The 10,286-nt window shown below is 38.3% G+C and overlaps 1 long non-coding RNA gene across 3 annotated transcripts in view; it reads right to left on the reverse strand.

The window, feature by feature from the left end:
• The window catches only part of LOC131507250 (uncharacterized), a 108,173-nt gene extending 102,017 nt beyond the window's left edge, over window positions 1-6,156 (reverse strand). For all 3 annotated transcript variants that reach the window (XR_009259412.1, XR_009259410.1, XR_009259411.1), the window contains exons 1-2: window positions 5,899-6,156; window positions 766-928 (exon numbers count right to left, since the gene is read on the reverse strand). This is a non-coding gene — a long non-coding RNA (uncharacterized LOC131507250). The remainder of the gene's footprint in view (window positions 1-765; window positions 929-5,898) is intronic.
• Between the last annotated feature and the right edge of the window lie 4,130 nt (window positions 6,157-10,286).

A 10,286-nucleotide genomic window follows, 5' to 3' on the forward strand; every position in this document is an offset into this window, starting at 1 on the left:
TCTAAGAAACCATTACTTGAATTGGCCCTCAAAAGTAAATTCAATACCTCAAACAGGAATTATCCATAAAAAGCAAAACATAAGAAATACATATATATATAAAACCACAGGTCAGTGTATTGTGTTTTTGACCACATAATTAACTATAATTACATGGAAACACCTTACTAAATAAGCGTATTTATTATCAGCACTTTATATCAAAATGCCATTTGAATAAATGTTTATTTATAGATTATGATTTATATAATACCAGTTTACATAACCAAGGGGAAAAAAGTAGGAAAAGAAAGTAAAACAATATGATGAAAAAGAAACAGAACTAGACTGAATAAGCTTATTTTACTTTCCCCAGGAAATGTTAAATTCTGAGAGGTGATGATTATAAACATATACTTCTTTATGAAGTATGCCAGTATGAAGTATCCCAGAAAGGAAAGGCCTTAACACACAATGCCTTTATACTGAAGGCGATCAATCTATTTATGTTTTAAATTTTATTTATGTTGATTCTGTGTACCATAGTCTCCCTTATCCACAGGGGATACCTTCCAAGACCCCCAGCAGATGCATGAAACTAAGGGCAGTACCAAATCCTATATATACTGATTTTTTCCTATACATACATACCCATACAAAGTTCAATTTATAAATTAGGCACAATAAGAGATTAACAACAATAACAAAACACAAAAAAATTATACTGTGATGAAAGTTATATAAGTGTGGTCTCTCTCTCAAAATATCTTACTGTACTATACTCACCTGTCTTCTTGTTGTGATGACGGGAGATAAAATGCCTACGTGATAAGATGAAGTGAGGTGAATGACGCAGGCACTGTGGTGTAGCATCAGGGTGCTATTGACCTTCTGATGACACCCCAGAAGGAAGATCATCTGCTTCCAGACCATGGTTGGCTGGGGAAAACTAAACCAAGGAAAGCAAAACCATGGATAAGTGGAGGAGTACTTCATACTTGGAAAAATACTTTGATATCCAATTTTTAAAAATCATTTGCTAATCTCAGTAAAGCTTTGATAATCAATAGCATTTCTAAGGGGGATAAAAGAATTGGTTATTAATTTCTTTTTCTAATAAATGTTTATTCATTTTTGAGAGGGAGAGAGAGCAAGCAAGCAAGGGAGGGGCAGAGAATCCAAAATAGACTCTGTGCTGACAGAAATCAATAGCATTTCTAAGGGGGATAAAAGAATTGGTTATTAATTTCTTTTTCTAATAAATGTTTATTCATTTTTGAGAGAGAGAGAGAGCAAGCAAGCAGGGGAGGGGCAGAGAATCCAAAATAGACTCTGTGCTGACAGCAGCAAGCCCATTACAGGCCTCAAACTCATGAACTGTGAGATCATGACCTTCCCTGCAGTCAGATGCTAAACTGACTGAGCCATCCAGGTGCCCCAGGGATTAATTTCTTAGGAAAACTTTATTTCATGCTTTTAAAATAAGTTTAGAGATCATTCTGAACTCTATTTTATATAAATGAAATATCATAACACAATCAGAGGGCAGATTCTTTCACTTAACATGAATGAACTAAAATAAATTTCGAAAAATGGCTGTGGGTACTCTGAAAGGAAATCCTTTCTCTGCACCAGAACCAGTGAAGTCATGTGATGACCCAGGTCACACGGTGCGGTCCTCCTGCTTAGAACCACACAAAGGCTTCCCATTCCACTTACAATTCAAATCAAAGCACCTTACTGTGGCTGGCCTGGGAGGCTCAACATGCCCTGGACCCTCACTTCCTGCCCTGAGCTCATCCCATATTACTCACCGCACTGCAGCCACAGAGCTTTCTTCATGTCTGCTAGACATGTCAAGCGTGTTCTTGACCAGTGTGTTCACACTTGTTCTTCCCTCTTCCAGATGTCTCTATCCTGAGATACCTATATGTCTAGTTCCTTTTCACATTTAAGTCTCCATTCAAAGCTTCATCGTAGAGGTCTCCCCAAACATTCATTCACCCACATAATGCTTTGGGGCACTTATTATGTCCTGTACGAGGTTTTGGGGTCAGGTGCATGGGGTCCAGCAGTGAGTAGAACAGACTAGTTACCTTCCCTCATAAAGCTGGAGGCAGATCCACAATAAACAAAGAAATACTTGGCAGTGTCTGAGTAGAATGTAAATACCATAAGTCCTCTCCAACCAAACTAACGAAAATGGTTCTATGGCCATAACAATAGACAATGCACATGGACATTCTCAAAGTATACATCTTCAGATAAAAGATGAAACATGCCATTCTATATCTTGTGATTTAAAGAACAGAGGATGATCTTCGAAGCCACACTGCCTCAGTTCAAATTCCTGCTCTGCCGTTTACCCCACATGATCTTGGGCAAGTTAGTGAACTTCTCTGTGCCTATTTTCTCAAATACAAAGTAGAAGTCTTAATAATATAGCTCATAGGGTTTTAGAAGGAGTAAACTGTGGGAAATCAAATAGCTATGTCCTGGGTTAAGAAATTACAGGGAATGCATTACAAAGCAGAACACTGCTCTCTGACCTTGTTGAAAACAGCAGGCCTCACTTTGCTTATCTAGTTAATGTATATCTAGGGGTTAGGTCCTCCCTGTGCTCATAAATTCCTTAGACCATGTAATCGCATGCAATATTTTATCCTGTCTTAACTTGTCTTTCTGCACATTTTCTATACGTTCAGTAGCCCACTGAACGTACTGTGCAATGTTTCCCTAAGTGTATGCTCAATAAATACAGGAGCTTGAGAGCAGCTCCAAGACACTTCCCTTACCCTCCCTCTCACCACTCTTGACTTCCATGGAGTCTTGAGTAATCCTTCCTGCCATCCCCAGCTTTGCTGGATGAAGCCAAAAGCCAAACCCACAATAAATGAATCCAATATTTCCAAAGAACTTGGAGTGTTGTCTGGCACATAAGAAACACTCTGTAAGGCTGTATTCAATAAGTAAAATTTGTCCAAGTTCCAAATTTTCCTTGATGCTTATCCAGTAGTTTCCCATATAAAGAAAACACATTGACAAAGTGTTGAGAACCCTAGGTTCTGATACCCAGGCTGTCACCAACCAGCAGGCTAATCTTGAGCAAGCCACCAGATGCCTCGGGGGACAGTCTACTCATTAGGCCAGTATTCAGTCACTTGGGGTTGAGCAATGCCCTCTCAGACTGCACATTTCATAGTACAGAGGGAATAGAGAATTCAAGAAGCACGGAAAGAGGCTCCAGTTGAATTTGTAAATATATGTTTTAACTTTTCTCGGCTAATAATGATTAGATACTGCACCACAGATGAACTAAGATGAGTGGAAATAGATGCTCTTACATGATGCAAGGAGAAACAAAAGTGGTTACAACCTTTCCAGAAGTCATTCAGGCAGTATTTAGCCAAAGTCCTTAAACATAAAATTTCCTCTGACCAAGAAATTCCATTTTTGCAAATTATTTCAAGATTATTTTTTGTGGACTAGGATGTTCATCATATTATTGTTAACAGTATGGGAAACACTATTAATATTTAATAGTTAATAACAATAGTAATAGGGAATAACTAGAAAACTAAATATTCAAAAATAAGAAATAAACTGGTTAATAAAGTATGGCATTATTATACTGTGCAATCATTAAATCATGCTGGAAAAGAATATTTAATGACATAGAGAAACATGTAAGATATGAAAAGCTTAAATAAAAAGTTTTGGTTGCCAATAATATACATAATATGAATTTAATTTTTTAAGCATCCCTATAATTAAAGATATACCATGATGGTTAATTTTATGTGCCGTCTGGAACATGGGGTGCCCAGATTAAATTGCACATTATTTCTGGGGCGCCTGGGTGGCTCGGTCGGTTAATCGTCCGACTTCGGCTCAGGTCATGATCTCACGGTCCGTGAGTTCGAGCCCCGTGTCGAGCTCTGTGCTGACAGCTCAGAGCCTGGAGCCTGTTTCAGATTCTGTGTCTCCCTCTCTCTCTGCTCCTCCCCTGTTCATGCTCTGTCTCTGTCTCAAAAATAAATAAACGTTAAAAAAAAATTTTTTTTAAAAATAAATAAATAAATAAATAAAAAATAAATTGCACATTATTTCTGTGTATATCTGTGAGAGTTTTCTGGATGGGATGAGCATCTGAATCAGTTTTCTGAGTAAAGCAGATTGTCCTCCCCGTGTGGATTGGCATCACCCAATCCACTGAGGACCCAAATACAACAAAAAAGCGGAAGAAGAGGGAATTCTCTCTCTGCCTGACCAGAGCAGCCGGACCATCATTCTTCTCCCTTATTCAGATTCAGACAGTGTTTACACCATTGGCTCCCCTGGTTCTCGGGCCTTTGGATATGGACTGGAACTATACCATCAGCTTTCCTGAGCTTCCAGACTGCAGATGCTAGATTATGGGACTTTTCAGCCTTCATAGTCAGGTGAACCAATTCCTTACAACAAACATACATTTAACACACACACACACACACACACACACACACACACACACACTGTTATTTCTGTTCCTATGGAGAACTTTAATAAATACATTTACCAAAACATTAATGGTTATCCATACAGGATGGGATTATGAGACATTTTTATTTTCTCTGAATTTGTTTGTTTTTATTTTGGCTTTAGAAAGTTTTCCATGAAAACCATGAATTATATGTGCAATCAGAAGAAAAGAAACAAATGTAGCAGCTATGTAGTTCACCCCTCGGATCCTCCAAGAACCTGCCATGAGGAGCACTATATGCTAATACCCTCCAGCTGGAACACTTCCAGGATCCACTGCAGCATTTGAGATGAGGTCATGCTCTCCCCAGAAGTCCCCACTAATGACTGAGCCTGGTGGGAGTACTAGGGCCTTGCCCTTTCTTCCCAATTCAGGACTCCTCTATGGGTAAACTGTGCATGAGCTCAGCATAGGGCTGGCTGAGATTTCTCAGAACTTCCCATAATATGAGGCCTTCCTACCCTCTCCTCTTTCCTTCCATTCTCCCTGCTCTCAGAGCAGCAGCGTCTTCTGAAGCCTTTGCCCACCTGCTCTTGTTCATTCCACCATTTTTCTTCCTTTGGCTAGACCTCCAATAAAGCTCTCACACTCCCAACTCCATCTTGAACCTGAGCTCATGCAATCATATTCCAAAACTGCTGAATTTAAAATTCATGTAAGGTAATCTAAATGCAGAGATATGGACATGTAAACTGGGCCTCTTTTTTCTCCTCTCTCCTTTCTCTAGATTCCTTCCCCCTGACCCTGACTTCAGTATCTAAAGTCTTATCTGTCCCCGAACTTGGCATAAACTAAGATCAAATAAATTTTTTTATTATACCATTGATGTCAACCACAAATCCAGCTTCTATATACTGCTTCTAATATAGGAAAAAAAGGAAATTACAATAGAGAAATTGATGATATCAGACCTACCCCTAATATATTGTGGAGCCCAGATAAGAATACAAACGGGATCCACAAAACATACAATACTTAAAAACGACACCTCCAGTTAACAAAACTGTAAATAAAGTATGTCCTATCCCAGGGGCACCTGGGTGGGTCAGTTGGATAAGTGTACAACTTCGTCTCAGGCCATAATCTCACAGTTTGTGAGTTCAAGCACTGCATTCTGCTCTCTGCTGTCAGCACGAAGCCCACTTCGGATCCTCTGTCCCCTTCTCTCTGCCCCTCCCCAGCTTGTGCTCTCTCTCTCTCCCCTCTCCCTCAAAATAAATAAACTTTAAATTTTTTTCAATGTCCTATCCTGCTACCTTGAAATATATACTTCGACAAAAATCTGGAAAGATAGGTTCAAACTTATAATTCTCAGATTCCTCAAAGTTCCACATCAGTACATAGAGGCACTGATAAAATTATCTCCCTTATCTGCTTCGACCCCACACATGGCATACCCTTCTTCTTTTCCATCCCCAGCCTCTTCTTGTTCTCCCACACTCCTCCCACATAGCTATAGCCCAGGTCTAGGGGCACACCCACAAGTGGAGAGAGCTGCCTTCAGGAGGAATGACCAAAGTAAAAGGTTTCTCAAGCCCTGAAAGTGGATTCCAGCCATTTAGTGGAATTTCGGGGTCTAGGTCCACATAGCAAGGTTTAGAAGGCAGGCATAGGTGCCAAATGGGCCCACCTCCCAATTGGGCATATCCCCTTGGTCCTAGTCCCTACAGAGGCAACTGGCAGGAGGAAGGCCAGAATGGGGCATTATGAGTCATAATATCTACATTAGTTTGCTGGGGCAACCATAACAAAATACCACATACTGGGTGACTGCAACAACAGAAATTTATTTTCTCATAATTCTGGAGCCTAGAAGCCCAAAATCAGCGTATCTTGGGGTTGGTTTCTTCTAAAATCTCTCTCTTTGGCTTGCAGATGGCCACCTTCTCATTGTGTCTTCACATGGTTGTCCCTCTCTCAATGCTTTCTGTATCCTAATCTCTTCTCATAAGGACATCAGTCAGGTTATATTAGAGCCAACTCTAGTCCCATTTTACTTTCATTACCTCTTTAAAGGCCCTGTCTCCAAATATAGTCACATTCTGAGGTACTGAGGACTTCAACATATGAATTTGGGAGTTGGAAGACACATTTCAGCCCATAAAAATACCCAAAGAAGGGGCTCCATTTGTCTGGGTTTAAGGGTAGTACTAGAGATTACCATCTCATCTGGAGAATTTTCAATGGTACATGACCAGCATACAACAGCTGCCTTGTGTGAAACTGCCTCAGACACTATACAGGAAACTTAACCCTCACGTAGTAATCTCAAACTTCTGCAAAATAATGAGGCAGTAGGAAGTTGACAGTCTGAGTGGGATGAAAGGAGTTCCATAAGCCATGAAAATCTACCCTGAGTATTAAAAGTAATCATCTTTATCCCTAGCCATCTATGAAATTTACATAAGGGATGGATACAATAACTATGGAAAAGAAACAAAAAGGTTAAATCACCTTCAGCCTTGGAAAATCACATTCAAACCAGAGTTTATTTGTTAAGCACCAATGCCTGAATTTAGCAATATACAAATTACATCCCAAAAAAAAAAAAAAAAAACACCTACTGCAAAATAGTGTTCAATACATGTGTAATGGTTTGGTTTAATAACAAAAGAATGTAATTTTTATAAAAATAGACTTGCAACTGAAAGGGTTACTCAATCATAGAGCTGTAATATTAACCAAGATCTTAAAATGCTGTTTATTGTCCAGTCTCACTCCAATATCATCTTTGAATTCCCAGAGAGAATATAATCTGCACATCTTGCAATCCTCCTGTAGGGAAAACCCCTATAGAAACTATAGAATGTAATTTCCCACCCCAAATACCATCTTTTAATGACTCCATTTCTACCTTCTTTCTCCCCACCTGACTTCCCCAAAGGTAGGCAAAATTTCCTTCTGCTATTTAATAACCTCATTGCTGAGAACTTTATCTCAAAATTTATTTCAATCCCTCAGCAGTTAACTATCAATTCCTTTGTATTTTCCTCAGCAGAAAATGAACAATAAATAAATATCACCCTCTGCTTACAAGGTTTTCTTATAGTTGAAAACATTATTAAATTGTTCCTCAGTCTTCAGTTTGATAAGAAAAAGCGCAGTTTCCAGTAATTGTATATATCGTGAGGTGAAATCATTGAGGAAAACCTATTCAGCAGCTGCATTTTAGTATATTTAATGAATGTACAGCTCTACTGGCTTCCCCTATCAGGGTCATTGCTTACCAAAAAAAAACCCAACTAATTGGATCAAAGGTCCAAACTTAGAACATGCAAAACAACACAGAAATGAAACAGCATAATATAATTTTCTATGCACAGTTTTTTTTTCTTCATGCTCAATGCTTTAGGGGTTATAGTTGAAAGACTTTAAAAATAACACTTAAAATTTTTATTGCATTGAACTGAGAGGAAAATAAGAAAGACAAGTGTTGAAGGGTAAAATTAAAAAAGAAGTAGTTAATTTTATGACCAGTAAATGATACTATAGTGAGATTATCAAATCAAACTGATACTGGATAAATAGACCTGAGAGAACACCTCTCTGCTAATGCTTGCTATTATCTCTACAGGTCCAGGATCCTGGGACAATTAGAGTTTATTCATAACCCACAAAAGAATAATATTAGTAGTACACTTAAAAGTCATCTGAATACATTTTAAAACTGCATAAACAGCAAAAGAGCAGAATAAACACAGCAAGAATAGCTGAAAGCCATGGGAACCCCAGAAGTCATGTTAGAAGCAGCCCTGTTCTCCGGGTCTTCACCACCTAGGACCAAACATTCCAACTGAAGGAGAATGTTTTTTAATTTGCTTTTGTTTACTAATTTTTAATTTGGCCATGTTTGTTGTGAGAATTTTTGCTTAGTTGCTGTTGTTGTTTGGGGGGTAGGGAGAAAATAAACAATATAATTAGAACAAAACAAAGAAGCAAGAAGAACCTCACTACTTGGACCTTCTAGCACACACTGCTAACAAATAACCGAGAAAATTAGCTCTCCCATTTTGCATCCCTCTTTGCTTTAAAAAGAAGAGTCTTAAAAAAAATAAATAAAATAAAATAAAATAAAAAGAAGAGTCTTCACACAAAAATGGATAGAATGTTTTAATGTTTATTTATTGTTGAGAGAGAGGGTGTACATGCATACACATGAGCAGGGTAGGAGCAGAGGACTGGGGAGGAGAGAGGATCCAAAGTGGGCTCTGTGCTGACAGCAGAGAGCCCAATGCAAGGCTCTAACTCACAAACCGTAAAGTCATGACCTGAACCAAAGTCAGATGCTTAATCAACTGAACCACTCAGGTGGTCCTGGATAGAATAAATTTTTGAAAACACACAAAAGACCCCAAATAGCCAAAGCAATCTTGAGAAAGAAGAACAAAGCTGGAGGCAACACACTCCTGATTTTAAAAAAAACTCTATTATAAAGCTATGGTAATTAAAACAGTATGGTACTGGCATAAAAGCAGACATAAATCAATGGAACAGAACAGGGAGCCAGAAATAAACCCATACATATATGAACAATTAATTGATGACAAAGGAGTCAAGAATATACAGTGGGGAAAGTGAGTCTGGTGCTGGGAAAACTCAGCAGCAACATGGAAAAGAATGAAATTGGACCACTATATTGCAGCACATACAAAAATGAACTCAAAATGGATTAAATACTTGAATGTGAGCCCTGAAACCATAAAACTCTTAGAAGAAAATACAGGTAGTAAGCTCCTTGACATAGGTCTTGGCCATGATTTTCTGAATCTGACACCAAAAGCAAAAGCTATGAAAATAAACAGGTGGGACTACATCAAACTAAAAGTCTTCTGCACATCAAAGGAAAACATCAACAAAATAAAAAGACAACCTACTGAATGGGAGAAAATATTTGCAAGTCATATATCTGCTAAGGGGTTAATACTCAAAATGTATAAAGAACTCATACCACTCAATAGCAAAAAACAAAAAACTGTATTTAAAAATGGGCAGGGGGTGCCTGGGTGGCTCAGTCCCTTAAATGTCTGACTCTTGATTTTGGCTCAGGTCACAATATCACCGTTTGTGAGTTCAAGCCCCGATTGGGCTCTGTTCTGACAGTGTGGAGCCTGCTTGGGATTCTCTCTCTCTCCCTCTGATTGCCACTCCCTCTCTCTCTCTCTCTTTCTCTGTCTCTCAAGAATAAATAAATAAATTTTTAAAAATGGGCAGATCTGCATAGATATTTTCCCAAAGAAATAGAAATAGCCAACAAGTATGTGAAAATATGCTCAACATCATTAATCATCACAGAAATGCAAATTAAAACCGCCATGAAATATCAGTTCATACCTGTTAGATTGACTATTACCAAAAAGACAAGAAATAAGTGTTGGCACAGATGTGAAAAAAAGGAAATCTTGTGCACTGTTGGTAGGAATGTGAATTGGTACTGCCACTATAAAAAACAGTATGAAGTTTCCTCAAAAGATTAAAAATAGGACTACCATATCATCTAGCAATTCCACTTCTGGGTATTTATCCAAGGTAAAAAAAAAATCCCTAACTCAAATAAAACTATATATACCTTCTATGTTCATTGCAGCATTATTTACAATAGCCAAGATACAGAAACAACCTAAGTGCCCATAGATAGATGAATGGATAAAAAAGGTTACACACACACACACACACACACACACACACACACACACACACAATGGAATATTATTCAGCTATAAAAAAGAATGAAATCTTGCCATTTGCAACAACATGGATGGATCTTGAGGGTATTACGCTAAGTGAA

The sequence above is a fragment of the Neofelis nebulosa genome, chromosome 3 (genome assembly GCF_028018385.1).
Source record: "Neofelis nebulosa isolate mNeoNeb1 chromosome 3, mNeoNeb1.pri, whole genome shotgun sequence".
NCBI lineage: Eukaryota > Metazoa > Chordata > Mammalia > Carnivora > Felidae > Neofelis > Neofelis nebulosa.